Consider the following 15,221-nt stretch of genomic DNA (forward strand, 5'->3'; position numbering starts at 1 on the left):
AGCCTGTGTCCAACTACCACATAAATACAAACATAAGAAAACAGACAATTACAAGGCAAGAAAAAGTCTGTAAATTGATCACAATTAAAACAGACAAATAATAATTAAATACACTTTCTGTGATTTCGCAATAAAAAGGTGTTCCAATCATCAAGTGTAAGCTGTCGACGACGTTTCGATCCCTTTTTAATGCGGGATCATCATCAGGACATATCAATACATGCCTTTACTCCTGTTGTATTAGGCTCTTCTATTGGTATTTCTAGCGAAATTTCCAGTATAAATCAATTGTTGGCTCCACAAACTGATAAAATGATGGCAAGGCAATATCATCAATTATGGTGACATATAATCCTGTGGTGCACTCCGGTGGGATGGCGTAAGGGCTCCAAAATGGGGAGTCTTGTGCGTCGTTATGACGAGTGAAGCAAACGAGCGAGTCAGTGCTCAATTAGTTTCCGGTCAGTTCTAGTAAAATAAAATGAAGCTTCCGTAATAGGGGGTCTGACACATCCAATACCAAAATCAATCAATCAATCAAGGCATTTGTAGAGCGCACTACTTACCCGGAGGATCTCAAGGCGCTTGGGGGGGGGGGGGGTGCTGCTACTGCTCGAACAGCCAGGTCTTGAGCTTCCTCCTGAAGGAGAGGTGGTCTTGGGTCAGGCGCAGGTCGGTCGGGAGGGAGTTCCAGGTCTTGGCGGCCAGATAGGAGAAGGACCTTCCTCCTGTTGTCGTTCTTCGGATGCGGGGGACGGCGGCGAGGGCGTGACTGGCTGATCAGAGATGGCGCTTGGGAGTGTAGAAGTTGATGCGGTTGTTGAGGTAGCTCGGGCCTTGATCGTGTAGGGCTTTGTGTGCGTGGGTGAGGAGACGGAAGGTGATTCTTTTGTTGACGGGGAGCCAATGCAGGTTTCTCAGATGTCCGGAGATGTGGCTGTGTCGTGGGATGTCGAGGATGAGTCTGGCTGAGGTGTTCTGGATCCGCTGGAGTCTCTTCTGGAGCTTGGCGGTGGTTCCGGCGTAGAGGGCGTTGCCGTAGTCCAGTCGGCTGCTGACGAGGGCCTGGGTGACCGTCTTCCTGGTTTCGGTGGGGATCCAACGGAAGATCTTCCGTAGCATGCGCAGGATGTTGAAGCACGACGAGGAGACGGCGTTGACTTGTCTGGTCATGGAGAGGGAGGAGTCCAGGATGAAGCCCAGGTTGCGTGCGTGGTCTGTCGGTTTGGGTGCGGGGCCCAGGGCGGGGGGCCACCAGGAGTCGTCCCAGGCGGAGGGCGAGGAGCCCAGGATGAGGACCTCCGTCTTGTCTGAGTTCAGTTTCAGGCGGCTGGTCGTCATCCACTCGGCTACGTTTTTCATCCCTTCGTGAAGGTCGGCTCTGGCGGCGGCGGGGTCGTTGGTCAGGGAGAGGATCAGCTGGGTGTCGTCAGCGTAGGAGATGATGTTGAGGTTGTGTTGGCGAGCGATGGCCGCGAGGGGGCTCATGTAGACGTTGAAGAGGGTGGGGCTCAGCAAGGATCCTTGAGGGACGCCGCAGATGACTTCGGTGGCTTCTGACTTGCACGGTGGTAGACGGACTCTCTGTGTTCTTCCGTCGAGGAAGGAGATGATCCATTCCAGTGCCTTCTCCTAGATTCCGACGTTGCTGAGGCGCTGCACTAGGGTGCGGTGGCAGACAGTGTCGAAAGCTGCGGAGAGGTCTGGGAGGATGAGGGCAGCTGTTTCCCCGTTGTCCATCAGGGCTCGGATGTCATCGGTGGCAGCGATGAGGGCGGTCTCGGTGCTGTGGTTGGCTCGGAAGCCAGACTGAGTGGTCGAGGGATCCATTCGTCTCGAGGAAGGCGGCCAGCTGTTTGTTGATGGTCTTCTCGATGACTTTGGCTGGAAACGGGAGGAGCGAGATGGGGCGGTAATTCTTGAGTTCGGTGGGGTCCGCTGTGGGTTTCTTGAGAAGGGCGCTGAGTTCGGCGTGCTTCCAGCTCTCCGGGAAGGTGGTGGTGTTGAAGGAGGTGTTGATGATGTCCCGCAGGTGGGGTGCGATGACAGCGTCGGCCTTGTTGAAGACGTGGTGAGGGCAGGGGTCGGTGGGAGATCCGGAGTGGATGGAGTTCATCATGCGGACGGTGTCTTCGGTGCTGATCGGCGTCCAGGCGCGGAGGGTGGTGGTGGGGGGCGGTGGATCGTTCGTGGCGTGCATCGGTTGAGTGCTGAAGCTGTTGTGTATGTCCGCGATCTTGTTGTGGAAGTAGGATGCGAGGGAGTTGCAGAGGTCTTGCGATGGGGTGATGTCGTTGTTTCCGGCGTTGGGGTTGGAGAGCTCTTTCACGATGTTGAAGAGTTCCTTGCAGTTGTGTGCGTTGTTGTCCAGCCGGTCCTTGAATGCAGTTTTCTTGGTGTCGCTGATCAGTTGGTGGTGCTTCCGGGTGGCAAGCTTGAGGGTGGTCATGTTGTTCGGTGTTGGTTCCCTTCTCCAGGCTTTCTTGAGGGTTCGGCAGTTCTTCTTGGAGCTCTTGAGTTCGTCGGTGAACCATGGGGCCTTCTTGCTGCCGGGTCTGCTGGGCGGGGTCCTCAGTGGGGCGAGTTCGTCCGCGCAGTTGCTGATCCACTTTGTGAGGTTGTCGGCGGCCTGGCTGGGGTTCGCTGAGCTGGCGGGAGGGTGCTGGCTCAGGGAAGCGACGAGCTGGTCGGCTGTGATCTTTCTCCAGCTTCTTCGAGCAACCTGTTGCTGGTGGTGGTGGATCGTCGTTCTTTTGAAGGTGAAGTGGACGCAGCTGTGGTCCGTCCAGTGGAGTCCGGTGGCGTGGCTGAAGGCGATGTCTTTGCTGGATGAGAAGACGGCGTCGAGTGTGTGTCCGGCGAGGTGGGTGGGGGTGGTCACCAGCTGCTTGAGTCCAAGGTTAGCGAGGTTGTCCAGCAGGGTGATGGTGTTGCGGTCGTTGTTGTTCTCCAGGTGGAAGTTGAAGTCCCCCAGGAGGATGTAGTCGGCGGAGGGGAGGGCATGCGGGCTGATGAGGTCGGCGATGTCCTCGCTGAACTGTGTGCGTGGTCCCGGGGGTCGGTAGATCAGGGTGCCTCTGAGGGTGGTTTTGGGGCCCGTGTGGATCTGGAAGTGCAGGTGCTGGGCGGTTGGCAGGGTGTCGTCGGTGTTGGTCTTGATGTGGATGGTGTCTCTGTAGATGATGGCGATGCCTCCTCCAGTCTGGTTGTCGCGGTCTCTTCGGGTGATCTTGTAGCCCTCTGGGATGGCGATGGCGATGTCGGGCGCTGAGGAGTCGTTCATCCAGGTTTCCGTGAGGAAGGCGACGTCAGGAGCTGTGGTGTCTAGGAGGTTACAGAGTTCGACGGCGTGTCTGTGGACGGAGCGGGTGTTGAGGAGGATGCACTTCAGGTGGTTGCTGCTGGTGTTCGGCTTGGCGGGTGCTGGTGCGGGGCAGGTCCGGATGCAGGTGAACTTGCAGGCGTGGCAGCTGAAGGGTCTGTGGGTTCCTCTCGGGGTGGCTCGGTAGCATCCAGGGATTCGGCCGGTGTTGAGCGCGTTGAGGGTGGCGGCGTCGTAGGTCCGGCAGGTGGGCTGGTGTCTGCGGGGCCCAGGGGTCCTGGCACTGGGCGCGGTCCAGGCGCGGACGGGCGCAGACGGGCTTGCCTTTGGCGCGCCCGCTGCGCGTGCACGCTGCGCGTTTGCCACTCTGCCATAAGTGGAGAGTGGGGGGGGGGGACCACGGGAGGGCAGCTGGGAGGCGGGAGCGGGGAGGGCACAGAAAGGAAGAGGGCGTGGCCGCGTGGACGGCGGCGGGGAGCGGGGCGGGGAGGGCACAGGGGGACAACCAGGTGGGATACACAACAAGGAGACAAAATGCAGGAGGGCACAGGGGGGACAGCCAAGTGGGAGGTACAGTAACGAGGGAAAAAGGAGAAAAACACGTCAGCAGTAAAATACAGAGAAACGGGCAGCCGAGTCCTACCGTGGAGCCTGCCCAGGGGAGGGGGGCGCTCACAGAGTGCGAGCGGAGCTATGCAGCAGGGCAGGCCGCCGAGGAGGGCGGACCTGCAAGGAGAGCGAAGCTGGGAGCAGCAGCAAGGAGAGAGGGCACCGGCGCAGCTGGTGGCCGTGCGGCGCGGGAGTGTCCTGCAAGCAGGTCACGCTGGACTGCGCCGTGCGGTCCCTATTTATGGACCAGTGGGCGGGAGGGCAGCTGGGAGGCGGGAGCGGGGAGGGCACAGAAAGGAAGAGGGCGTGGCCGCGTGGACGGCGGCGGGGAGCGGGGCGGGGAGGGCACAGGGGGACAACCAGGTGGGATACACAACAAGGAGACAAAATGCAGGAGGGCACAGGGGGGACAGCCAAGTGGGAGGTACAGTAATGAGGGAAAAAGGAGAAAAACACGTCAGCAGTAAAATACAGAGAAACGGGCAGCCGAGTCCTACCGTGGACGGCGGAGCCGGCCCAGGGGGGGGGGGGAGCGCTCACAGAGTGCGAGCGGAGCTATGCAGCAGGGCAGGCCGCCGAGGAGGGCGGACCTGCGAGGAGAGCGAAGCTGGGAGCAGCAGCAAGGGGAGAGGGCACCGGCGCAGCTGGTGGCCGTGCGGCGCGGGAGTGTCCTGCAAGCAGGACACTCTGTAATTATGTGGCACTGAGTGGTATTTGGAGTGTATGTTGCATTGAGTGCAGTGTAATTATGTGGCGTGTAATTATGTGGCACTGAGTGGTATTTGGAGTGTATGCTGCATTAAGTGCTGTGTAATTATGTGGCACTGAGTAGGATTTAGAGTGTATGTTGCATTGAGTGCATGATGGGGCCCGCAGTACAGAGGCTTCTAGGCGTGGGGAACAAGGGTTTACTACAGAAAGTGGTGTTTGTAGCGCTGCAAAACAGGTGCATGAGTAAAACAAATGCACTCACCAATGCCGGAAAACAAAACTCAGCACTGTTAACAGGCGTCATCCTGTAGCCAAGCAACAAGCAGCAAGCCACGCACACCACTCACAAAGAGCATCCTCTTCTAGACTAACAGAAACAGAGTACCTCGAGGAGCGCAGGCGTCCCCTGCAGCTTTCATGAATCCCTTACTCTGATCACCACAACTGGCACTCACCGAAGGAGGGGGGCATGGATGCTGTGCAGTCTGGCACAGAGGCGCAACTAGAGCCAAATTTCGGGGGGCTACTAAAAAAAGGCAGAGTGGAGATGCAGGGGCCCTAAGAAAGGGCGGCATGGGTGCGCTTTAAAAAATACATTGTCAATTTAAATAAGGCGAACTGCAGCATTGCGTGTGCCAGAGAAGGGCTGCGCATGACATCTCAAAGCAATCACGGCACCCGCGCCATTAAACTGAAAGTGCGGCATGGGTGCCCTTTAAAAACAAGCCCGGGACTGGTGCGCTTGCGGGCGCTTGTGACCGCCGCTGCATGCGAGAGATCAATTATAGTTAAATAGTAAAAGAATGCAATGTCAGGGGGGCCTCACCTCGAAGAACTGACAGCGGGAAGGTAAGAAGAATAAACGCTTGTGAAATAAAGTGCAATTCCTCAAGTTAGGTTGGAGGCACAAAAAATTGTTCATGTGAATACGGCGAACAGTGGCATTGCGCAGGCCAATGAAGGGCTGCACATAACAACGCTATGCAATCATGATCCATTAAACTGAAAATGCGGCATTGGTGCGCTTAAAAAAAGAAAACATTGTTAATGTAAATACAGCGAACCGTGCCTGTGAAGGGCTGCGCATGACACCTCTATGCAATTGCGGCACCCACGTCCTTAAACTGTAAGCGTGGCATGGGTGCCCTTTAAAAAAATTAATTGGCAATGTAAATATGGCGAATCACAGTATTGCCTGTGCCAGAGAAGGGTTGCGCATGACACCTTAAAGGAATCACAGCACCCGCGCCGTTAAACCGAAAGTGCGGCATGGGTGCCCTTAAAAAAATACATTATCAATGTAAATACAGCGAACCGCAGCATTGCGAGTGCCAGAGAAGGGCTGCCCAATGACACCTCAAGTAATTCACGGCACCTGCGCCATTAAACTGAAAGTGAGGCATGGGTGCCCTTTAAAAACAAGCATTGGCCGCGAGACCGGGCCGAAAATAAATATATTTTTTTATAACCCGCGAGTTACTCCCCAAAAATCATGTGAACACCGAAATGTGACAGCAAGGTTTCAGGTGGTGCAATACGCAGGACTAAAGGACCGAATATCTGCGCTGCATGCTTGAAAGTGCACAGACTTCCATACTGCTGCTGCATTCTGCTGGTCATTTCTACTCGCCACAGAAGTCTGTTTTCTTTCTAGTCCGGTCCCCATTTCATAGCAGGAGACAACCATCGCAATGACTGTCCCTTGGCAGCATGTCATGCCAAAACAGAAAGCGACCCGGCGTTTGTAGCAGTGTGCATTACGGACTGTGATGTTTAAAGCAGACTCTCTGTGTGAGCTACGTCCTTTGTGATAAGAGACTGTTACTCAGCTGAGAGACACCAGACAGAGGGGAGTAGCAGCCACATCCAGCCAGGGGACACGGCTGTTACTGAAGCCAGCTTCTAGCAACAGTCTATAAAAGAAAAAAAATCGCTTGACGCCAAAAGTGGCGGGGGAGCGGCTTCCTTTGAAGTCTGATGGGGGAAGGTCGGGAGAGCGGCTTGCTTTGAAGTCTGATGGGGGGGCGGGGGAGCGGCTTGCTTTGAAGTCACAGACAAATGGTGTATGGAGTGCGATGTGGCTGGTGATGCGTACGCGCCTGGCACACATGAACTGTGTCTAATCCGCAGCTTGGGGAGACTTTTCGAACGCCTTACTAGAATCTCGACAAACAAGCATTGCTAAAGCAATGCTGTAGGTCGAGACCTAAAAAGGGTGGTGGTCCCAAAACGTAAAATCCCTATACATTTTGAATAGATTTCTTTAAGACGGGCTACAGAAAAAACTGCAGAACAGAATTACACCAAATTTGGCAGCAAGCTAGATCTTGGTCCACAGATCTTGCAGTTTTGTGATTTGGTTTAAATCCATTCAGTAGTTTTGGCGAAATTAAGGTTAAAAAAGAATCCTATTAGGACGGTTGGGCCCGTAAGAATCTCAAAAGACTCTTGAGGGAGTGCCAAATTAAAAATAGAGCATTCCAATTGGCCCATGGAGCTTCATTTCCCTTGGATCATCTCGCTTCCGCGGGAGCCAGACTCTTGAGGGAGCGAACGCTCTGATTGGCTGCCAGCAATATGAGAAAAATGTTGCTGGCAGCGATTACAGGACTCTGGGACTTAGTCCTCTGTCCTGAACATATTTAAAACAAAAATATAAGCGGGCAGTGTACGGATACCCTGACCCCCTAGGCCCCATGTGGGGGGCCAAATAAAAAAGGCAAGAATTGCTGCGATCCCACGGTATCATAAACAAACAAAAAAAAACACAACAAAATGGCAGCTGTGCAGATGTTTTAAAAATGGGAGGGCAGCACGTTCCCCCCTCCCTTAGCCTTTAAAAGCCCCGGGGAGCTCAACAACGTGGACACAATTAATATACATGGGTATGGGGGGGGGGGGCCATCAGAGGGACCGGGATCCACGCCAGGGGGCATACTTTCCAAAATGGGGACAGGCTGTGTGCCCTCCTCCCCGAGCCTCTACAGGCCCAGGGACTCCCATCCCTGACTCACATGCTATGTCCCAGGGAGCCCACCCCAGGGCATAGCGGTTTCCTAGCCTGCACCAGTGGGGGGCTGAAAAACCTCTGTTTGCATGGCAAGGTATATGTGGGTAAGGGGGAAAAATTACTAAGTGATTTTTCCTAATAAATATACCAACCAGAACATTACAATACCAGTCATGCAAGCAAAAAACAGGTCAAGTGGAAATCCTACCTACGAACACAAACTACAATTACAGAAACTGTAGCTATAAAAAAATCTTGCAAAGATATATATTACCGCTAAATGTGCTGGCTCGCATTAAATCACGCAAAAAAAGTAATACCTTAGTTTTTACTAATAAAAGACTTCCATGGTAAAAAAAAAAATTATGCATCAGTCTTAATTTGTTTATGTATAGCCCAGTTGAGATCCAAACACTGCTTGTTGCTGGCTGGAAAGTGCTACCAGTAAAAGGGAAGAATTTAAAGGGCCAATTGTCCTTCAGGACTGTGCTAGAAGCACTACGGGTTTAAAAAGCACATGATTTTTAACACTTTACAAATTCCATAATTGATTAACTTGCGTACAGTGTTTCCGTCAAAAAACATTCCCAGCTACAAGAAAAATGCTGCTAATCTAACTCAAGGTGAAGGTCCTATCTTTTCAGCAGAAAGAAGTATAATGGTTCGGATACAAAGTTGGAAATCTTCTTACTTGCCTCTTAACTTTAGGCATACGATATTCCCTTATGTTTCTTATGAAAAAACAGACTTACTGGCCCTGCCAATGCTTAGGGTATTCCCTAATGCCTCTTACTGAAAATCAGACCTACTGGTCTGCCAATGCTTGTTGATGTTTTTAACAGCGCAAACACACACGGTCTATCTTCATGCAACTAAATTCGTTGTTCCCAGATCCCCTTTTATACCAGGTGGTCTACGGTTCCACAGTACGTTGTAGCCCTGGTTCTCTAATCCCTGGCCACGTCCACGTTTCCTTTCTCCAAGTTCTTTGTCTCGTTGCTTCCTTAACGCTCCTTCATTTATACTGCCTCTCTCCCTTGAACTGCACTTCCATCTCATACCATCAGAATAAGGTTATTAGCAGGGATTCCTGCTCCATTCTGTCAACTGCACTTACCGGTGCTCCGTGGTATGGCGACCGGAAGTCAAGAGAGGTCACCGCTGCTTCACCACGAAAGGACGGAGAACCCACCAATCAGACAGTGCAATACCTTCCGCACCAGAAGTCAGTACAAGCCCGAACCAACATGGCTGACGAAAAGTCTTTCACCGGAACTTACGACACTTCCTCTCCAAATTAAAAAAATCTATATCAATAATTGAAAGAGGATAAAGCAATCGAAATGAACACGTGGCGGCCATGTTGAAGTGGAAAATAATTAAATGCTACATAGGACGCATTTCATACCACTGTTTTAGCGATGTCGAATGACATGTTTACTTTTGCATTTTCAGAAACAAATGCAAAGCTGTGATTCTAAGAGAAATCATTTATTCTCACCGTGCCCGAGAAAAGAAAAAAGAATCTGCTTTTGTGTGTACTCTGGTGCTAATATAAAGCGTTGTGATGCCATGTTTGCCATATATAAAACTGTTAAATAAAAAAAATACCATCTAGAACTTTCACGTCTGCCGGGTCCGTTCGCGAGTAGCGTAATATATTTTAATTGCGTTTGTATAGCGCTTGCTACCCAGCGTTGAAGCTCCTTATGTTGGGCAGCCACTGCTCCGGAGCTCAAAGTTAGCGATTAGTCTAATATTTATTGGTTATAGGGTGGATTGTTAGTTAGGTGGGACTCGGGAGAATAAATGAGCCAGAGGAGATGCAGGGGTATTATTTAGAAAGGAGTTGGTTTTGATGTTTGAAATGAGATGTCGGCAATTAGTAGAAATGCAATAATAGAGGTAAAGGCAAATCTATAAGTGACAGAGAGGGCTGTGTTCAGAGGAGGTGTGCAGGGATGGAAAGTGTCATTCTAAGGAACAATCATTTACAATGCAATAGGTCTTTCATGAAAGTTTTAGCTATTGGTGATGCAAATAATAATGTTTCTTTGATTTTTATATTTTGTCAACAAATTTCCCAACAGTAGCAGAAATAATGAAAGAAAATTCACGATAAAAGGCAAGGGTGTAGTAAAATAGGCTGTTACTATGTGTCCCTGTGGGCATCCTCTATTAGCCATATAAGGTACTGCACCCTTAATGCAATAATAAAGAGAAAGATTACAGCTGAGCATAAGTTTCCATTTGTATTTATTGAAAGTGAGATTTTTGTTACCTTGCGCTTAAAGATTGCATTATTAAAATAAACAACAATGGTGCATTTTTAAAACTCAAGCTAAAAAAAAAATCTCACTTCCAATAAAAAGAAATCAAAACATATGCTCAGTTGCAATCTTTCTCTTTATAATTGCATTAAGGATGCAGTTCCTTATGTGGCTAAATGTGGTCCCTTTATAACTCCACAGGGACACCTACTAACCACTTGTGTTACTGCAATTGTTTCTTCCTCCACTAATTTTATTACTTAAGCTACTGCTGGGATATTTCTTGACAAAAAAAACTGTAACAAACATCATTTGCAATACAAGTAGCTCAAACTTTCAGTAATGCGAGACCTATTGCATTGCAAATGCTTGTTTTGTAGTACTGCAGCTCTGTTGGGTCAAAGCACTGCAAAGCTCGGGATTACTATTACCTAATTTGATGGTATTGAATTTATTGGAGTCAGGTTGCCCTTGCCATGACTCAAACATAAAATCTGGCTGAAGTGCTTAATTTGTGCCAGTGGTTTCCGGTGCTCAGCACAAGCAATACATTGTCAGCACCGGAGCTTGTAAAAGCCTGCCACAAGGTGGCTGTAAAGATGAATAAGGCTGGTAGGAGTAAAGTAATCCTTTATTCCATGACAAGCAGGTACATCTCTCTTCTTCATCAACTCTCCTTCAACTGACTCCTCAACTCTACATTCTGGAACCTGACTACAGAGCATCAATCAGTTGCCATAGTGCTGGATGCATGCACTGCACCCAAGACACCACATCTTCCCTCTTTAAATTTGAAAAGAAAAGTAAAATAAATACAATGTGAATAACATCATAGACGTCATAGAACAGTAAAATACATGTAAAGATAATACGAGATAAAGTGAATAATGTGGAGTATAGTGATACTTATAGTAGTGGTGTAACCCCACTTCTTTTCTACAAAATGTTACAAATGAAAAAAAAAATACTTTAGATAACATAACTTATCGTATTCATATTCAATAAGCTTTATTCGATTTGTAAAAACAGAATCATAAAAGCATACAGTTTAAAATAGCACATTAAAAGAAATTCCAATACACGTGGACTAAATACGTTAAAAAGTAGTTAAAAATATACAGTTCTTAATGAAACATAAAATTCAAAGGAAGCCATAGTGGACTACAACAGTTCCAAAGGTGCATTCAGTATAGAATTACTAGAGCGATATACTGTGCCCATTCCAATTATATTGAGTTTACATCGTGTTCCTGCATCTGACGATCGCCCTCAGAAAAGTAGATACAACTACAATAGTATGTACATTGTCCAGGCTTTTTAGTTTATGATATGCTCCTCGACAGGTTCGCAAGCCCCATGATATAAGTAAGGGTTTTAGCAATCTTTCCCTTGGATAACTGTAAAATCTGCAAAAAAGTATGCAGTGGATGTTAGACTGGTAAGAAATATTGTCACATGGACAGATTCTTTTGTCTCTTGACCAATCATTACAGTGTGGGAAAGTGATTATTCTAAAGAGAGTATCCGTACGAAAACGGGTCAGAAGCATGCGATTGAAAGGGGATAATTCAGTCAGAAGATACTGCTGTACCCCCTCAGTAACGGTGATCAGGTGATGTTCCATCACCGTGCTCTTTAACTTTTCGGCCCGCCATCTTTTACTCTCTAGATAAGTTTGAGTTTGAGTTTGAGTTGGGATTTGTAAAGCGCGTAGCTACCCTCGGGCATCCCAGCGCTGACAAGACCTTATATCCAGAGAAGAAGAGAGAAGTAAAATGGAATGTTTAAGGGAAGAGCCAGGTTTTCAATTGTTTCCGAAAGGTGAGGAGGTTATGTTCTCTCCTCATGGCCAGTGGGAGGGTGTTCCAGAGTCTTGGGGCATTGTAGGAAAACAAGCGGCCTCCGGATCTGGACTTTCTTATCCTTGGGATGCTGGCAAGGGCGAGGGAGTCAGATCTTAGTTGTCTATGGGACTGATGGGGTTTCATCAGAGGTCTGAGAATTGGGGGGCCTTTATCGTGCATTATCTTGTGGGAGATGCACAGGGTCTTGAAGGTAATTCGCTCCTTCACTGGGAGCCAGTGAAGGCTTTTGAGAGCTGGTTTCGCCGAGCATCTTGCTTTGGTTCCCGTTAGGATTCTGGCCGCTGCGTTCTGAGCCACCTGTAGTCTATAAACAACTGAAGCGGGGGCCCCCAGGTACAAGATGTTGCCATAGTCCAATCTGGAGTTGACCAGCCCCTGCATCAGTAGCTTCCTCGACTGGAAGGGGATCAGGTGGAGAATCTTTCGGAACATGCGGATAAGGCCGAAACAGGTGCCTGAAGTTTTTCTGGCCTGGGTTTTAAAGTTCAGGTCCTGGTCTAACCAAATGCCAAGACTTTTCACCTCTGTTTTGGGGTTGGGGGAGTTCCCATACAAGATGGCCAGGAGAGGTTGGTGGGAAGCTTGTTAGGGTTACCCAGGAGGAGAATCTCCGATTTATCTCCATTAAGTTTTAGTCGAGATTCACACATCCATTGGAAGACCCTATCTAGGCACATGGCCAGGTTGTCTAAGCTGTTACTCGACTGGTTGATGGAGACCACCAGCTGGGTGTCGTCGGCGTACGTTACTGTTTTGATGCCGAAGGGGGTAACAATGTCCTCAAGAGGGGACATGTAGACGTTAAAAAGTGTGGGGCTCAGGGAGGAGCCTTGAGGAACCCCACACTGTAGGGGGAGGGCCTTGGACGTGGTGATGCCATCTGACACTTGGAAGGATCTTTCCTCGAGGAAGGTTTTGATCCAGGCCAGGGCGGAGTCGGCGACTCCAATCTGACTAAGCCGGTGGACAAGGATAGCGTGGTCCACTGTGTCGAAGGCGGCACTCAGGTCAAGGAGGATCACTGCCACTGATCCTCCTGCGTCTATGATGCTTCTAGCCTCTTCGACCACGGCAAGCAGGGCGGTGTCGGTACCCTGTCCCGGTCTGAACCCGGTCTGGGAGTGACGTAGTAGGTGGTTAGCCTCCAAGAAGTTGGACAATTGATGGTTTGCGATACGTTCGGCCACTTTGCTGATCCCGGGGAGGAGCGATATGGGTCTAAAGTTGGTAGGATCCGTGGGATCTAGGTGGGTTTTTTTTTAGGAGAGCTTTGACAGTGGCTTTCTTCCAGTTGGCCGGGACAGTGCCATTTTTAAAGGAGGCATTAATGAGGTTGGTAATGAGTGGGGCTACCGTGGGGGCGACCAGTTTTAACTTGCTGATGGGAGCTGGGTCTGAAGGGGAGCCACTTTTTATAGTTTGTAAGGTGGATAGGAAAGTCTCAGTGGTGATCTGGGGGAAGGATCGTAGACATGTACCCTCTGTGAGGGGGGGTGAGGGAGTAGCAGTTGGTGGGGGGGTGGGGGCTGGAAGTGAGGTCAGAATTTTCTCGATTTTTAAAGAGAAAAATTCGGCCATCTGGTTGCATCTGGCGCCCTCTGGGTCCGGCGGGGGTAAGGGGTCTTGAATTTTTGTGAGGAGACGAACAATGCGGTACGTTTCCTTTGCAGAGTTGGCTGCTGCTGCTATCTTTCCTTCAAAGAAGGTAGCCTGTGTACTTTTTATGGAGTTTTTATAGAGCTTGATGGCAGCTCTGTACTCTTTTTTGCATTTGGTCGTCCAGTTTTTTCTCCATACTCGCTCAAGTTTTTTGCATCTTTTTTTTAGATTTCGTAGTTCCTGGGTGAACCATGGTGATCTATCTGTTTTTTTGCTACTGGAGAGGGGTTTGAGTGGCAGAGTGGAGTCTAGGGATTGGTTGATCCACTTGTGTAGTTGGACATCAGCTCTGGAGGGATCTGGGTCCAGTATAGGTATAGTGGAGGATAAGACTTGGGCCCAGGAGTTTATGTCCAGGTTTTTCCATGGGCGAGAAGGAGGTTGGGGTGGATGTCTTTCGAGAGCCTTAACCACGAGTTGTAATTTGAAAGGGACTAAGAAGTGGTCAGACCAGGGAAGAGGGATGGGGGGTTGAATTGTAAGTCTCGTGAGATTGGAGAATACAGGGTCCAGCAGATGTCCTTTGACATGAGTAGGAAGGTTGCTTAGTAGTTCAAGCCTAATGGAGCCCAAGTCTGCTTTAAGATCCGCAGCTGGTTTGCTAGAGGGGTCGTCAAAGTGGAGATTTAAGTCTCCCAGTAGCGTGAAGTTAGGGGATACGCAAGCGAGGGAGGATATGGATTCAATTAGGGAGTCGTTAAAACGTCGTACCGGCCCCGGGGGGGCGATACACTAGTAGCCCTGAAAGGGTGGTCGAGGGCGGCCGATGGATGGAGAAGAGAACATTTTCGCAGTCTAAAATAGGGCTTTCTTTGAATTGGCAGGACAGGTAGTCTCGATATATGATCGCTATTCCCCCACCAATACCTACGGGTCTGTTCTGATATTTTATGAGGTAGCCCGGTGGGAGTGTTTGGATAATGTCTGGTTCTGAACCTGACGTGAGCCAGGTTTCCGTAAGGAAGAGCGCTTCTATGTCCGAGTCCTTCAAGAGTAGATTGATTTCAGTGTGGTGCCTCGAGAGGGATCTGCAGTTCAGCAGGGCCATGTCGAGGCAGATAGGTTTTGAGGGGGGGTAGGGACTGAGCTTGTAGGGGCAATTTAAGCATCAAGAGTGTCCTTCCTCTGGGGAAATAGAACCGTTACATAGGGTAGCTGGTAGGTCTCTTAGTCTATGCAGGGTATTATTAGAGTATTTGATGTTTGTTTGAATGGGAGAGGCAGGGGATATGGGCTCTGGGCTTGGACTGGCGCGGACGGGCACAGACGGGCTTGCCTTAGGCGCTCCCGCTGCGCTCGTCCGCTGCACTTCCGTCCTAGGCACATTTTATAGGTGCTTGCTGACGGTGAAAGGGGCGTGGCCTAAAATGGGGGCGTGGCCTGCGCCCTCGCGGTGCTCGTGGAGGGGAGTGAACAATGTCAGGCCACGCGGTAGCGTTAGAGTCCGCTCCCCGTGCCTGTTGTTCTGCTCAAGGTGCCCTGTAAGTGGTGAGTTGTTTTTAAAAGATATATCAAGTAGCAGTAAACAGATAAAAATTTTAAAATCAAAATGTGCAAAATGTGCTCTCCCGGCTTCCGCCTCAGGAGTGGGGTCAAGTCTAGTGCCAGGCGCTCGTAATCAGCGTTTTATCCGGTTTGTTGGGGGCGTGGCCTAAAATGGGGGCGTGGCCTGCGTCCTCGCGGTGCTCGTGGAGGGGAGTGAACAATGTCAGGCAACGCGGTAGCGTTAGAGTCCGCTCCCCGTGCCTGGTGTTCTGCTCAAGGTGCCCTGTAAG

The 15,221-nt window shown here is 50.0% G+C and overlaps 1 protein-coding gene across 2 annotated transcripts in view; it reads right to left on the reverse strand.

Annotated features, from left to right (window-relative positions):
* Nucleotides 1-8,906, reverse strand: part of ATP5PD (ATP synthase peripheral stalk subunit d) — a 52,597-nt gene extending 43,691 nt beyond the window's left edge. Inside the window, exon 1 of one of the 2 annotated variants that reach the window (XM_078654487.1) lies at nucleotides 8,770-8,906. The gene's annotated coding sequence lies outside the window, so the exon portion shown is untranslated. Of the gene's footprint in view, nucleotides 1-8,557 lie in introns of both variants that reach the window. The other variant, XM_078654488.1, reaches the window with a different exon arrangement.
* Nucleotides 8,907-15,221: the final 6,315 nt, after the last annotated feature.

This window comes from Lissotriton helveticus, chromosome 7, assembly GCF_964261635.1.
Source record: "Lissotriton helveticus chromosome 7, aLisHel1.1, whole genome shotgun sequence".
NCBI classification, from domain to species: Eukaryota; Metazoa; Chordata; class Amphibia; order Caudata; family Salamandridae; genus Lissotriton; species Lissotriton helveticus.